Genomic DNA, 16,908 nt, shown 5'->3' on the forward strand with positions numbered 1-16,908 from the left:
CACGTACAATAAAGCTATGTCCTTACCTAACCCTTACTCTAACCCTAAATTCTAAATAGATACACATGTACACATACATGCACATATCTCCCTATGCCTAGCCACCTGTACCAAAAACCACATACCTTTTTTAGCAAACACACATTCAAATTTATAAATGTCTGACAATTCCAACTGCCACTCCACCCATTAAATTGCAGCAGAACTATACAAGTACATTTGTCTGTATGTATCTCTCTCTCTCTGTGGGTCCCTATGAAAAGACTGAATGTTGAAAAGAGGTAACCACACAACATACAGCTAGGGAGGTTGAAAATTTAGAAGCTCAAATGGGACAGGGCTTTTGATGTGATGAATTATGGCACTGAGTGGATCAGGGTATGGTTCCTTTCCCCTCTCTGGTACAGTTTCAGAGTTCATATATTTTATTAGCAGGAGGAGTTGGGGAATGTAGGCGGGATTGGTACCCTGCAAAAAACAGGTTTTGTGTGTTTTCTGTCACATTCGAGCTTCCAGGTTTTCAATCATCCCATTCCAATGTTTTGTGGTTCATTCTTTTGAACATTCAGTCTTTTAATATATAAAAAGTAAACTCAAACCATATAAAGTCACTTTTTATTTATTTATTTATTACATTTGTTAACAGGGTAGTGTCCAACTGGGCCAGAAGCCCGTTTTCAGTGGAGGCCCGTGGATAAAAGCTCCATAAGCAATAACAAAGTTTGCAATAAAATAATTTTATAATACAGTAGTCAGAACAGAGTACAAACAACAGTATACGCAAGTATACAGAGTCTCAAGTGGAAGTACAAGCCATTATAGACTTATACAACATACAAATTACAAAAACAGTGTGTGCAATATAAATTCAGTGACAGCATGTATATAAACAGTAAAATAATAACAGGGAGTTAATTATCATTCCAAATGGGTGTACAGTATGGCGTGGTGTCAATGAATCAGTGTCCATCAATGAAACAGTATGAAAGCTGTTTAAGGTCAGCAGATGTTGCAGAGAGATGGAGGGAGTATAGTAGGAGGTTAGAGTAGAGGATAAGGTAAGGTATAGGGAGGCAGTTAGCCTGGCAAATGGCAGGAGCAGACACAGTGTTTGGCTAGGTAGTTTTTTAGGAGTTGTTTGAACTCATGGTGGTGAGAATTTTGTGCGATAGGTTGTGGAAGAGTGTTCCAAAATTTGGCAATTTTGTGGGAGTAAAGTGAGTTGTCGTGGTGGTTGTGAGAGTGACAGACCTTTAGCATTAGGTTGTTGGAGGATCTGATAGAGCAGGTATTAGTACTAGTTTGGACAAGGCTAGAGAGAGCAGGGCAATTGCTGGGTTGGTAGATTATTTTGTGAACCCCATGGTTGAGTGATAAAAGATTAGGAAGTTCTAGCCAGCTGAGCTGGGAGAGGGCAGTACAGTGGTGAGTCATGTACGGCTGATTAGTGGCAAACTTGGCTATTTTGTTGTAGCAGGATTCCAGGTTATTGAGCTCAGTCTTATGTAGGTTTGTGAATATGTGAGATCCATATAGGAGAGTGGAAAGCGAGACTGAGGAATGGCTATTCTGGCACACTGAATAAGGTATGTTTCAACCCTAAAGAGGGTGCCAAGTTTGGCATGAACTTTCTTGATAGTGAAATATGTTTGTTGAATTTTTGATACTTGTCTATTGTGACTCCAAGAAGTTTAGTCTGGTTAATGGGTTATATTTTGGTTCTGTTTATGAACAGGATTGTTAGAGGGGACTGACAAGGTTTGAATATTTTATTTCTGAAGGCTATCATCCTAGTTTTGTTAGGGTTAAGTATAAGTTGATGCTCTGAGAGTTATTTTTCAATGTCCTGAAAGGAAGTTTGCATTTTTATTTAAAGTTCATGTGGTGAGGGGGCTGAGCATATAAGTGTAGAATCATCTGTATACTGGACAATGTGGGCCACTTGAGTTGCTAAGCTGAGGTTGTTAGTAATGATGGTAAAGAGGAAGGGACCAAGAATGGAACCTTGGGATAGAACGACTGAGATGGGAATAGGGCGGAGATACTGTTTGCCCATTTAGTTGCTTGTGATGATTGGAAAGATAACTATGAAACCAAGCTAGGGATTTAGTAGTGAGGCCAAAAAATGAGAGTTTGTCTAGAACTAGTTGGTGAGAAATGGTGTCAAAGGCTTTGAGCATATCAAGAAAGATAGAAGAGACAGAGTGACCTTCATTTAGGAGATGATTACTGGTGTTGGTGAAAGATATTAGAGCTGTGCTAGTAGTATGTTTAGGTTTAATGCTGTGCTGAGAGGTAGATAACAGGTTGTGACTAAGGAGGTGGTGAATGACCTGATTGAGGATACACTTTTCTAAGATTTTTGCGAGGGGGGAGAGGATGGCTATGGGATGGTAGTTGTTTAGTTCCCTGGAGGGTCCACCTTTGTGAAGGGGAATCATGTATGATACTTTCCAAAGAAGAGGGATGTACTGTTCTGTAATGGAATGATTGATCAACATAGATATAAGGTAACAAATCCCAAGAAAAACATTCCAGGCGCCAATGGAGTTTTATTAAAAGTTAAATATCACAAGCGCTTTCACCCTAACTCAATTGCAGGGCTTTTTCAAGTGTGTGCTCTTGTGATATTTAACTTTTAATAAAGCTTCATGGGACTACCATCCTTGTTTGGCACCTGGACCGTTTTTCTTGGTATTTGTTACTTAATTTATGGTCTTTGTCTGTTTTTTCATTATATAGATATAAGGTAGGCTATAGAAGGTGCCGCATTTTTCAGAAATACATTAGGAAGTTGGGTGGTGGCAAGACAGCAAGGTTTTAGCTTGGTTAGGAGGTTTTTATGTAGCTAGTTTGAATGGTATTAAAAGTGAGGGGGTTGGGGTTGTTTGGGGTAGGAGTCAGAAAGAAAAGTGGCTGGATGATCTGGGAACCTAGTAGGGTGGTTATAGAATTAATAAAGTGGGAGTTGAATTGAGTAGCGATAGGGTCAGTGTTGTTAGAAGAGACAGGGGCAGGGGTTGGGGTATGACCAGGACTAAGTAGATAGTTAATGCTTTGCCAGAATTTTTGGAGGTTATTTAGGTATTTTTGTTGACAGGTTTGGAAGTAGGTTTGTTTGTCCTTTTTGTTTGTTTCTTAGCTAAATTCCGTAGCTGTTTATATATGAAGAGGTTGGCTGTATCTTTGGTAGTCTGGTAAGCTGACCATGCTCTATCTCTATGTTTAATTAGTATTTTGGAGTCATTTGATAGCCAAGGTAGTTGCTTGGCTCTTAGTCATACTTTTCTAGTGGGGGAAAGACTATTAAGTACGTTAAGGAAGGAGTTGTTAAAAAATTGGACAGCCGGGTCTAGATGGAGGTGTTTAAGTGGTGACCAGTTGCACTTTTGAAGTAACAGGTTAAAGGTCGAAGAGGAGAAATCTTTAGTACAATAGATGTATTTGTAGGAGATGTTACTTTGAGTGTGTATTATTTTCATATGTAAAATACTAGACTAACTTCCTTGACTTGCCATTTTAATCCTAGTCAAAATCCTGTGGTCAGAATCAAACCTTCTACCTTGTGTTTATAATGGAAAGACCTTAGTTATTATGCAAATCCACCTCCTAAACCCTGTTTGTCTTTTATGTGAGGTAAACACATTAGCCATTATGTAATTCCCCAACCTCTTACATAAATGAACTGCTATTGCCTGGCAGAGACTGAATCAGGTCCAATAGGACCAGTCCTCTGCTATCCTGATTAAAAAATTCAAACTGAAATAAAAATAAAGCAAAGAAGACATATGGATTTAATGATAATTAGCTTAATAAAACCTTCCTAAAGTAATTAATAAAGAGTTGAAAGATTTTATTTGGGAGGGGAAGAGGGCAAGAGTCAAGTGGGATAATTTGATCCTCTCAACAGAACAAGGCATTTTAGGATTATTCAATTTGAAGGGATATTTCAGAGCTACACAATTAAGGCTCTTATATATAACACAAGCATAAATCTACAATTCAAAGTGGAAAGGGATGATGATGAAGCAGTGGGAAAACTCAAGAAATAAAGAACAGGATTTTAGACACAGATATTATATTCATAAAGTAGCAGAAAGTATACTAAGAACTACACCAACACAGGAATGGAGAAAAGAGATTCTGCTGATAGGGATGACTGCAATTAAGAGTACAGAGAATAAGCAATATGGGGCTGGAATTTACTGGAGGAAGCTGACAAAGGAACCAAGGAATTGAGAACAAATAATCAGAGAAGAAAATGTAATAGAATGGGAAAAGTCCAAGAATACATCTGGATAGCAGGCTATTGATTGTCTTCTCTATCAGGAACTAATATCAGAATATAGACAAAGACTAAGGGATAGGGGAATCCTAAGTAAAAGACCTGCACTGGTTGAAGTTTTAATTGAATCTAACACAGTAACTGCTGTGAAAAAAAGGGATAACTTGTAGGGCATATAACATATTGCATGATAACTATAGGAATCAATCAGAAGAGGCCAAGAAAAGACTGAAATAGAGATAAGATATGCAATTTACAACCAAACAACTGGAGGAAATATGTACAGCTTCCAAACATGCAACAAAGTCAAGAAGAATAAGGATTTTTGCCTGGAAGTGGTTATATAGATACCATTATACCCCAAGCAGACTCCAAAGAATTTTGCCTCAGGAAGATAGCAAATGTTGGAGGTATGATATAGAAGCAAGAGGCAACTGGGAACATATGTTTTTTGGGGGGATAATGAGCTGGCAAACTAAATCTCCTACAGAATACTCTGTCAGGAATACTGGTGAGCAAATGAATGTAACAAATGACATGATTTTTTTGAGTTGGGTACAGGATCTGAATTATCTAGATATAGTAAGGTCTTGTTAAGTTTAATTCTTGTGGCTAGCAAAAAATAATTACTAGAAAATGGAAATCAAAATCTAAACCAACTACACTAATTACTGAATAGTGTAACCGGGATAAAAGAGCATGAAGTGGGATCTTTAGAAAACAATAGGAGTAAATTACGTAGAAAAAAATGAAAATTCTAGGAACAATGCATGCAGACAAAGTGTTTTGGAGGAGGAATGATGTTTAAGAGAAAGTAGGAATTGAATAATGCATGTAATGCTACTTAGATTATACCTCACATATACTGTTATATACTCTGTAATGTTTGCAAATGTGAACTTGTTAATATGGTTTGATTGCTTTTATACAAATATATGACACAAGTGATAATTCAATAAAGGTGTTTAAAAAAATAAAGCCTTCCAAATAGCATGAAGCACAAAATCTATTGCTATTTACAGAGATACAGCAATAAAATTTACCAACACATCATAACAGCTGCTGATAACATGCACATAGTATCAGCGGCATATGTAAGTCATCTTCAGCTACATAAATATTAGCTACAAAAAACCTACAGACAGTCAGTACGTGTAATGTGGGTTTTATTCTCCTGTACAGGTGGAAATAGAACACTGAATGTTTTTAGAATAAAAACTGCACTCACACTAAGTGCAAGCATATAATAATAATAATAAAAACTGTGTGTATGTGTATATATATATATATATATATATATATATATATATATATATATATATATATATATATATATATATATATATATCCAGCAGTAAAGATAAGTAAAAATAAAAGTCATCCCTCCCGTGTATTTATTTCACTTCTTAAATTTCAGAAGCTCTGTGTAGCTACTTCCCTCAGTGAAGCATATTATAGCTTTTGTTTAGTCTATATCAAATAATGGAAAAAAACAAGCCATTACAAATTAATCACAGGAAAATACTTTGTTGTACAAAGCAATCTAAGGGAAACAATAACCAAATATGGTTACCTGCTCAGTAAATATCTTCATATCTCTCAACCTCTGTGCAAGAAATCTGGACAAAGACTAAATTATAGGGGAACAAAGACCTGAAAATAGGGACAGATTTTAAATATTGCTCTTACATGCCAAGAAAGTTGTTAGAATAACAGGATTTGTATTAGCATGCATTTTCTAAAGGATATGAAGTCTAAACATCAAATGTATCTCATTATTTAGTGCCTTCAATTCTCAGTGATTTGATAGAAAACCACAAATTGTATGAGCAACAGACAAAAAAATATGAGGCAAATATCTGGATGTTCTGTGAAAATGGGGACAACTGAGATGTGAAGCTGTACTTAGTAAGCAGAAATACAAAAATGCCAGACTACAAACACCACATAGATTTAGTTTATCAAATGATTCACATAAGCAAAGCTTTTAGGATAACTGCCTTCATCAATGCATATACATAAGCAGTAACATTCAATGACTTTATACCTGTCACCACATAAAAAGTATCAGGACAAAGAAAAAACTAACAACCAGACTAAAACTTGGTAGTGCAGAGTAACTTAAAAATAATTCTAAAACAAAGTATGCAGTGCAAGTAAGTTACTCTCACTGGCTAGTTTGTTTTAGGACTGGTCCTCCTGCCAAGATATATATATATATATATCCGTATCATATGCTTGATTGTTCGAAATCTTGAAATTTATATTGCTGAGATGAACAGAATTCCAAAACCTCAAACATTTTGCATGGAGATCGTGGATCGGGAAACTTGCCATTTTCTTCAATTTAGTGCAATGTTGGAGTTGGTATATATAATTTGCAGGTGGTGTGGGGGTGTGGGGGCTGCAGGGGGTCACTTGCCCCCCTGCAAAAATGTAAAATAAAATTTGTTTTTATTTATTTTGTTTTTGAAGTCCTGAAACTGTGATCATGGTCTCAGCAATATGAATTTCTAAGTTTCTAAACTTTTGATAATATGACATAGATCCACACACACATATATATATATATATATATATATATATATATATATATATATATATATATACACACACACACATATATTTAAAAATTAAAAACCTTACCAAGTCAAAAACAAATATTTAACTCATTTTACTTTTTTACAGGGAAACACATAAATCTAAAGTTTGTCCTTAAAGTTATTCTAGCCTCATTTGTTTATAACTTAAAACTGATTTAAGGCTCACAGCAGCATTCAAACCTAGCTTCTTGTCAGCCTCCATTCTCAGAATCCAATATTATTGTTAATATCTCCCCCTCTTAAATTTGGTAGTACTTTTTGAATCACCCAAAACTTAAATATATGTTGCGAACTATTCTATGTGACATGGTTGGCGAGAGTATTAGTTATGACCCCCCCCCCTCATTCTTATATCAGATAAAGGTTCAGTTATTCTTTGCTTAAATTTCCTATTACATTTACCTACATAAAAGCCCAGACATACAAGACAAGTAGCCAGGTAAACTATATTTTCAGAGTTGCATGCTGCATAACAATTAAATTCATTTTTTTCTTTGACTATTAGGATGTATAAACTCAGTATAATTTAATATATTTTTGCAGCAAGAACAATTATGACAAGGAATTGCACTTTTTTCTTGCTAATAAGATCATCTTTTACAAGATTTCTCTCTTTATAACAATCTTTGTTTTATGTTCTGACATTTCCTATAGGCAAATTGTGGTTTATTGTCTATAAATTTATTCAGTTCAGGTAGACCATTAAAGATACCCCAATTATTTTTAATCACATTCATTACCGCATTAGACCAATTATTATAATGGGTAATATATCTTAAATGATTAACCTCCACTACATTGTCTACACGTACCCTTCAATGACCATTACTCATAAAATAGGGTCTAGCTCTACTTTGCCTTTCACTAATGACCCATTGGGACACTTCATTCCATAAATTATCATCATAATGTCTAACTTGAAACTCCTCTGTCATCTCAGTTATCTGTTGATAACATACCTGAGTATCTGTATTTAGTCTAGTCACTCTAAGGAACTGACTTTTAATAATGCCTTTAGAAACATGATATTGGTGCATACTATAGCTATACAAATATCTGCTTGCTTGTACCTCTTTTCAATATATACTAGTCAAAAACTTAGCTTCTTGCTTTGTAATTTTAATATCAAGCAAATTCATTTAATCTGTAGAATAAGTAAGGCTGAAATTCAGGAAATCTGTAGTATTGTTTAAGTAACAAACAAAATTAGCTAATGTTAGTTAATCCCTTCACTACACCAGAAAATATTGTCCACGAAATGTTTGTAGAATAAAACGTTAATAATATACATTCCAGTAGGATTAAAGATGTGCAAACCCTCTCACTGATTCAATGATGTATTGGCATAGGTGCTAGCAACTGATGTTCCCATTACTACATCTGAAACCTGTTGAGATAATTGTTGTTCAAACATACATACATTTCTAGTCAATACTATGCCCAAAAGGAGGTAAATGGCTTCAATTTCCCTGCTAACATGATCACTATTTAAACAGAGAAATTCCTTTACTGCTTGACCCCATAACAATTAGGTATAACTGTAAATAGCAAATCAATATCCAAAGTTTATATTTTAAACAGTGTGTGAGGATTATAGAACAGATATGCATCTGAGCCAGGTATGGAAATAAAGTACATAAGGAAAGCTGGAAGTTATCAAAAGAAACAAGCACTGCAAGACAAAAGTGGGAAGTAGAAAAGATTAACCAAGTTTTGAAGGAATACTGGTTGGCTAACAAAGAGGGTAAGAGAGTAGTCATAATAGTAAATAACAAGGCATCACTGGCACTCTGCCAGCTTCATTAAGTGGGTCAATAAATGGTACAAAGAAACTCTATCAGGTTGCAAGGCAAATACAGAAAGATATAGAAGGTAGTTATTATACACCATTCATAAGGGATGTAAGCAACAACCTACTCACCAGTGCACAGGATATCAAAGGGAGATGGAAGGAGTATATCCAATAGCTTTTGAATGAAGAAATCCCCACAGAAGATGTCCTGTCCTAGGCACAACCTGCAATGAAAGAGGAAGAAGTACTGACCCCGGAAAACGTAACAACCACAACTGCTCGTCAAGTAAGAACAGCACTAAGGAAAATGAAGCGATGGAAAGCAGCAGGTTTACATGACAGATATGATCAAGATGTTTGGTGAATTAGAGGAGAAATGCTTCCAGAAGATAGTCATAGCAGGATGGAGAAAAACGTTTATGCTAGATGACTGGAGAATAAGCACTCCAGTACCACTCTACAAGAACAAAGATAGCATTCACATCTGTGGACAGTGTAGAGGCATCAAACTTCTCACACACTGCCTAAAAGTGGTACAGAAGGTAATTGATAAGTGAATATGCACAGTATTATAAGTAAGATGGGAAATAAGCAGTTGTGGTTTAGATCAGGATGCAGTACAATCAACCTTATGTTTGCATTGATGCAGATAGTTGAGAACAGGTGAGAGATGAGTAGAATTCAACTCAACATTCCTAGACTTATAGAAAGCATATGACAACGTTCCAGGAAAGTTGTTTTGAACAGTCATGTGATAAATAGAAATCCTGGAAGCATCGTTAGAATTACAAGCTATGTACTAAAACCTCCTATTGATACAGTTCTGAAGTCTGAATGAGGAGAACAAACCTAAAATCAGTTGGATCCAACTGGCACAGAGCATCAGGAGTAGCTAATGATAGAAAAGTGCCAAAGGAGCTGAAAAGTAAAATGTGCAAAACAGTGATATGACCAGTACTACTGTATGGTGCATAAACCTCGGCAGTAAAGGCAGAGAAGTTGAGGAAGCTAGAGGTAACTGAGAAGTGCCTCAGATGGGTGATAGGGTGCACGCTGTGGGACAAACAAAAAAAATGAGAATATCAGAGTAGAAGTCCAAGTGTCTCCAATTGCAGAAAAGGTCAAAGAGAACAGAGAACAGATTGTGATACTTTAGGCACGTGTAGGAAAGCAGAAGGCAAGAGGAAAGCAGGGCATTCATCAAAGAGCTGGATTATGTGAGAGAAGACTAGTGACAGTCAACCATGACTGTCAACGAAGGTAGGAGAATGGCATTGACTTGAGAGAAATAGCAACAGTTTGCACAATATCCCAAACCCATGTAGAAAATTGGATAAAGGGGGGCAATGGTGAGAAAGATGAATATCTGACTAGACTCATTGGCTTCAAGCATTTCATATATAAATCCCATTCCAGAGAAACATATCAAAAAGGAGTACTACTAAAGGCATAAGGATGGCTATTGCTACCTTAATAAAAGCATATAGCAGCTGACAGTGGTCTTCAGTGACTCAGTCTTTCTAGACTCCATCCTGTTCTGTACAGATAAGATTGGGCAGGATCTACATCAACCTACTGGCTAAAGTTTTGGCAAATATCTTGGTAGGTTCCTATTTTTTCATTACTTACTTTGGTAACTAGTAGGTGTGCTGGTCAAATGGACACTTGTCACCCACTTTGCTGGAATCTACATTGACCAATCACATTGTTAGAAATTAGATTAAGCACAATATAAATGACAATGAAAACAAGCAGGTTAGCATGCAGGAAGTGCACAACTATTACTACATATATATATATATATATATATATATATATATATATATATATATATATATATATATATATATTAAATGCAATAATACCATTTTAAAATATAATATTTGAATTTTAACCAAGTTGACAGTTTTAGTGAAATATGAATGTTATATTTACATATTAAATGTAATGTAAAAGTAATAAGGAATGTTAGACTTATGATGTCAGATTCAGTAACTTGCTAATACCTTACTTCAGGCTTATTAAGAATGCTAGATGTTAAATGTTAAATTAAGATAATTTGACTTATAGATGTACTCTGATTACAAATGTGTTACCTTCTTTTGCACATTACTTATGAAAGTTACATGTTTTCAGCTTTGCATACTAAATTGCGTAACTTTCTACTGAATGTTTGTAAGAGATATTATAAAACTGCCTGCATTCACCTAAGTCAGGTTGAAATGGATCCATGAGCCAGTCCACCTACATGGTTAACATGGACAAGTAACTAAATAAACACACCCATCCATATATAAGTGCATAAATAAATAAAGAACATGGATGTTAATAATGTTTTTCTACATGCCATGTAGATATTTAGGTGTGCAGAATCAGTAGAAAGAGAGCATAATGACTTCAGTTAAATGTGTAGTGATATAGCTGAACTTGGAAGATGGTAGAAAGAATGAAAGTGTGTAAGTGTGAGAAATCGTGTTGACAAAAAAGAAGAGAAAAAAAGACTGAATTTGTGGATTACAGATTAATAGCAATGCCAGCGGGGAGATTTAGAACTGGAAATTCACTTGCTGTGAGGAAGAGGGTGTTATGAGAAAGAATCCACTACTGCAAATTATGAAGGGCATGGCTGAAAGCATTTGTGGTTTATGGTGGCGTGTAGATGCTCGTGTGTCTCCTTTTTAACACTCTACGTGGTGGCCATGTACTTATATTTGTAGGAATTGAATTTTACAGATGGGATTCTGTTTTGAAGATGGCACAGTTTGCCTCAGTAGTTATTAGGGAGACTGGATAGTAGATTTTAGTTTCAGCCTTGCCCTCTTCATGTTTTTAGGAGTGCAACAACCGACATCCTGCAATAAGAAGGAAAGCAGCCTAGGTGGAAAGCCTGTTCATACAAACCCGAGAGCCAAGAAATCAAGTCTACGTGAGACACATTGTATATTTCAATAGGAAAGCAATCCCCTCAGGGTAATTTCCTCCTCTACAGTTCTCTAGTGATCAGAAGGAGCACACACTGTCTAACTTGGGTCTCCGGTCCGGTTAATTTTTCTTTCTTAATTACAGAAATTTGTCCAGAAGTCAGTGTTGTTTTCACTCATATCTTAACCCTTTGTCAAGACTGGTAATCTTCCTCATAAAAATTATAGACTGTACATGTGTCACCTGTCAGTCAGTTGTGAGCCCACCCTCAAGTAAACTTTGCACAGCTTTTACTCCACAAGTCAGTCATTTATCCACATGCTGTCTATTGCTTCAATACTGCTATTGCATTTCCAGATGAACCTTAAGCAAGGCTGCCTTTTCTGCAATTTCAAATTTAGTTTCTACTTGCAAATTACTTATATCAGGCTTTTGATAATCCATTTCATAGTCAGTCTACAAGGCTCCTCTTCCTGCCTGCAGTTAATCAATATTTCCATTCCTATCTCTAGTTTGTTTATCCAGCAAAGCAGTGATGCAGCCCTTAAGACAATATTTCAAGGTCTGTCATAAAAGACTTTTGAGCCTTCACAGCAATTATGAATTGACTGAAATTCCTCTACCTACATCTCACCAAGACTGGTCATTGAAGTACCTAGGATCAATTTTCTATACAGATGAACCCTGCTTAGCCACCCCCTCCTATTCAGTGTTGTCATAATAGAATGAAAATTGATCTCTAATATTACAATTTAGAACTGATGTTGTAATTTCCACTTAAGTAATTATCACATTCTACTGACTCCTTATCTCCTTCGGATGCATTCAATCATGTGTCTATAAAACTGCAAATCTGCAAGAAATTAAGGTAATACTTCCCACGTAGATGCTTATGTACCATCCCTTGAAACCCAATTGCATGGCATAATTACTCCACATATCCTTCACTCTAATGTCAGTACTAACAAGACTAGCATATACACAAAATGAAAGAAGACAAACTGAAGGGAATGCCATCATGCCAAGATTAACTGTCTAAATGCTTACACATGATCACAGCATCTTCACCCACCTTCAAGCAGGAATACAGAAATGTATATGTGTATATATGTATATCTATATATCTATATCTATATCTATATCTATATATATATATATATATATATATATATGTATATATATATATATATGTGTGTGTGTGTGTGTGTGCATGTATAATATTCCAACATATCACACATATCATACAATCAACACTTTGTCCCTCAGAGTCTTAAACTTGCTCACCATCCACAAATTGTAACATCATCAATTTAATGCTGATGACCACTGTACCTCTAGCTGAGGGCTGCAGCTCATTAAACAGTGGTTGGGAATGCGACTTTGGAACTGTTACTTGAAAAAGCATGGTCTAAACTGGAGTTCTTCAGTCTAATGCTGCTGAATCTTTGTCTTGTACCTGTTTAATTGTGTGCATGTCTTCCGTCATGGTTTCTAGCATCTCTGTCACAGCAGACCTCATGACTAACAGTTCCAAAATGTCTGCCATATATGTATCTTCCTGCAAGTGAGTGCTATCACCTGAAAACATCATGGAAATCAGTCATCTGAATCACTAGGTGTTAGTCAGGACTAGAATACACTCCAGTCTGGAAAACATATCATTTAATATGCACCATCAACCACAGATGGCAAAACATTGCTTTTTTAATTTCTCCAAATCTTTTGGGTTTCTAATACCGTGATGGGAATGGACCCCATTCCTAAGTCAGAGTACGATTAAAGTTTATGAAATTAGTATTGTTTCAATCTTTGATGTCAGCCAGTAGTGCTCTTTGCAGCACCCACAATGTGCCCAGTAATGACTCCTTCTGCAATTCGTACAGAGGTACATGGATTGGTAGCATATCTGAATACGACTGTAGACTCTTTTTTATAACACCTGTTGCTCCTACTAATATTGAAACTGTCTGGGTATCTTTCTTCCATATTGCTCTCATTTCTGCCTGCAGTTCCTGGTATTTGATGACTTTGCGTCTGTCTGTACGAAAGACACTGTAGTCACTTGGTGCGGTGGTTTCGATGAGTAATGATACTTTTGTCTTCTTTTCTTGGACCACTATATCTATCTTTTGAACTGTTGGTAATGGATGATCCCATGTGATGTAGACTTCATCATTTTCTATAATGCTTTGTGTCTCATGTTTTCAGTGTTTTTCAGCCACTTCAATACCATAATGTTTGCACAATCCCCAGTGCAACAGTCTCGCCACATTATTATGCCTTTCAGTATACAGTCCTTCCTCCATTAGTATGTCGCAACCAGCAACGAGGTGTGTAACTGTGTCCAATTTCATTTACCTGCATTTGTCTGTTTCTCCCACATTTTCAATGGACTTTGTAAACAAACGTGTATGCAGCCCACTGTCATGGGATGCCAGTATTAACCTTTCATCTCTTGGTTTGAATTTGCCTCTCCTCAACTATTCCTGCCTTTGTTCCTGATCAACATGAGGTTCTTCCTGAAGTTTTCTATACTTGTAGCTATATTAATGCTTTTTCCACATTTCTTGCCTTCTCATCTGGTCCTTCACCTTATATTCTTTCTTTTGTTTTTTTGGCACATTCAATTGCTGCCTGATTTTTATCTACTTCTGGTTGGATTTCCATTCCTGCTTGACACTGATATGCTTCTGCTAGAGTAAGCAGAGAAGTCATCTTCGGTTTATTCTCCTCATGTTTCAAAACTTTCATTACATTTGGGTCTTGTGAAGTCAGCAGATGTGTGGAGTCCCACAATTGCAGATCTAGATATATAATCAATTTCAAGGAGGGCTATCCCTCCTTCAGAATGGGGAATATATAATCTTGGTATTTTATAAATCATTTGGTGAGCATGAAGCATCCTTCTTGTTTTCTTATCTAATCTATTCAACACATTTTATGGCCAGTCAATCACTCCTAAACTGTAAATTAGGACAGGAAGAGAAAATTGGTTTATAGCCTAGATTTTGTTCCTAGATGTCAGTGCTGTTTTTAAGATTAATTTAAGTCTTCTGAAGTATTCCTTACTACGTTTTTTTCACATTTGTTCATGTTTTATTTTTGATCCTTCATCAATTCCTAATATTTATACACTCCATCTTGCTCAAGTTCTTTTATATAACATTCTTGTCCCAAACTGATGTTTTCCTGATGTTGCAGTTTTCCTACTATAAAGGTTGCTTTTGCACATTTATCAGGATCAAATAACATTCTTATATTATCTGAAAAATCTTGACAACTTGCAGTTGTGCTTTCAGTTCCTCATCTGATTAACTATACAGTTTTAAATCATCGACAAAGAGGAGATGGGAAGTCTTTACACTTTGTTGTTTTCTAGGAGCCAAATTATAGCCATGGCCTAATCTGTTACGTAGACAGCTTAGCGGGTTAAGGGCAAGGCAGAATAGCAGTGGTGACAAAGAGTCACCCTGGAATATCCCCATTTGTATTTTTATCCCTGGGATAATAATGTGTCCTTTATCATGGCTTAATTGCAAAGTGGTCTGCCACTGTTTTATGGTCATTTAATGCAGTCGATCAGTGTAGGATGTATCTTATACATTTTTAAGCACTCTTTTATCCATGAATTTATATATATATATATATATATATATATATATATATATATATATATACATATATTTTTTTTTTATTTACTGACATTTGTTTACTGGGAAGGTCCACTGGGGTGAAAAAATAACATTTTCAGTGGAGGTACAGGGAGAAAAGCTCCAGTGTACAAACAAATCAATCAATGCAATAAAAGTATAGTATAGTTACAACAGGAGATAAAAATATTTATAAGAGTTACTACAGTTGACAGAAAAACATGCTGTAAAATAGTAAAAGAAGGCAAATTCAAACTGTACTAAAAAAGTAAGTTCAAACAGTAAAAGAGCATGAAGAAAATCAAGTTAATTTGAGATAGGATGTCAGTCTGAGAATGGGGTGACTGTCGAATCCATATCAGAAATAAAGTAGAATAAAGGAAAATGAATGTGGGATGCTATCACGTTTTTTTTTTTGTAATCAATCCATACCATACTTAGATTATTCCCCTTTTTACAGTTCTCCATTATGATTTTATTTAACATTATTTTCTTTTATTGTCCTTTTGTTCTACTGCCATAATTGAGCTTTATTCTAAATTACTATAAACTGTATTGACATCAGTTCCTGTGTGTAGTTTATACATCATTGGAAGGCAAGTTATTGGTTTATCATTTTAGGGTAGCTTTCAGGTTCACTCTTAAGTAGGAGCGTTGTTTTTTCTGTTGTTAATCAGGTTGGTGTTTTTTCGGGTTGTGCATATAAATAGTTCTTACTCATGGCTAAATGTTCATGTAAAGATGTTAATACTTTCAGCTAAAAGTTAGGTACTGCATCTAGGTCTGGGGTATTCCAGTTAGAGGCTTTTCTTAATTTTGTTTCAATCTCTCTGGCTGTTACTTCATCTCATTTCATATCCTGTACCTTTAAAACTCTTATTCTTTCTTTACTTACTTCTACCCATTTATCATCTTGGTTATGTTCCACAGGATCTTCATAGATCCTTCTCCAAAATGTATCTTTTTTCTTTTTTTTGGTGGTCTTTCAATTCCTTTTATCTTATTCCCCAATTCTCTATAAAACTTTTTTGGGTCATTAATAAATTGCTTATTTTGTACTTTTGCATTATATTTTTCTTCGTATCTTCTAAGTGTTTTCTGCCTGTGCTGAAATATTTAGTTTATTTTGCGATAGTACATGATAGATCCTGATCTGTTCTAATACTGCACATTTCTTTTATCACATCTATCTTTCTTAGTATTTTGTTGATTTGTTCCCTCTTCTATAGTCTTCTAACAGTGACACTTTTTCACTTAACTGCTTTACAATTTTCTCTGTTCTATATTTCCACGATGGTATCCAATTTCTCCCCTTCCTTTCCCTCACTACCCTGTGTTCTTGTGGTAGAACTTTATCAGTTATTAATTTAGCTGAACAGTAATATATCCTGTTTACTCCTGTTATATCGCATGGATCTTTGTGAACAGTCCTAATTACTGTGTTCATTTGTTTTATCAACTTCTGACTTTTTGGGTTTATTAACCTTCTGCAGTCTATTTCTTTCATTGATCTTGATATACTTGTCTATGTTTATTAAATCAAGCAACTCTTCTCTTAGCTCATTTTCTTCCAAACTGACTGCACAACCCTTGTTTTCCCCTTCCTGTGGGCATTCTCTAGAAGGTTCTACACCATCTTCCTGTGGCACACTCTCT

The sequence above is a fragment of the Protopterus annectens genome, chromosome 3.part0 (genome assembly GCF_019279795.1).
Source record: "Protopterus annectens isolate FY-2018-M chromosome 3.part0, PAN1.0, whole genome shotgun sequence".
NCBI lineage: Eukaryota > Metazoa > Chordata > Ceratodontiformes > Protopteridae > Protopterus > Protopterus annectens.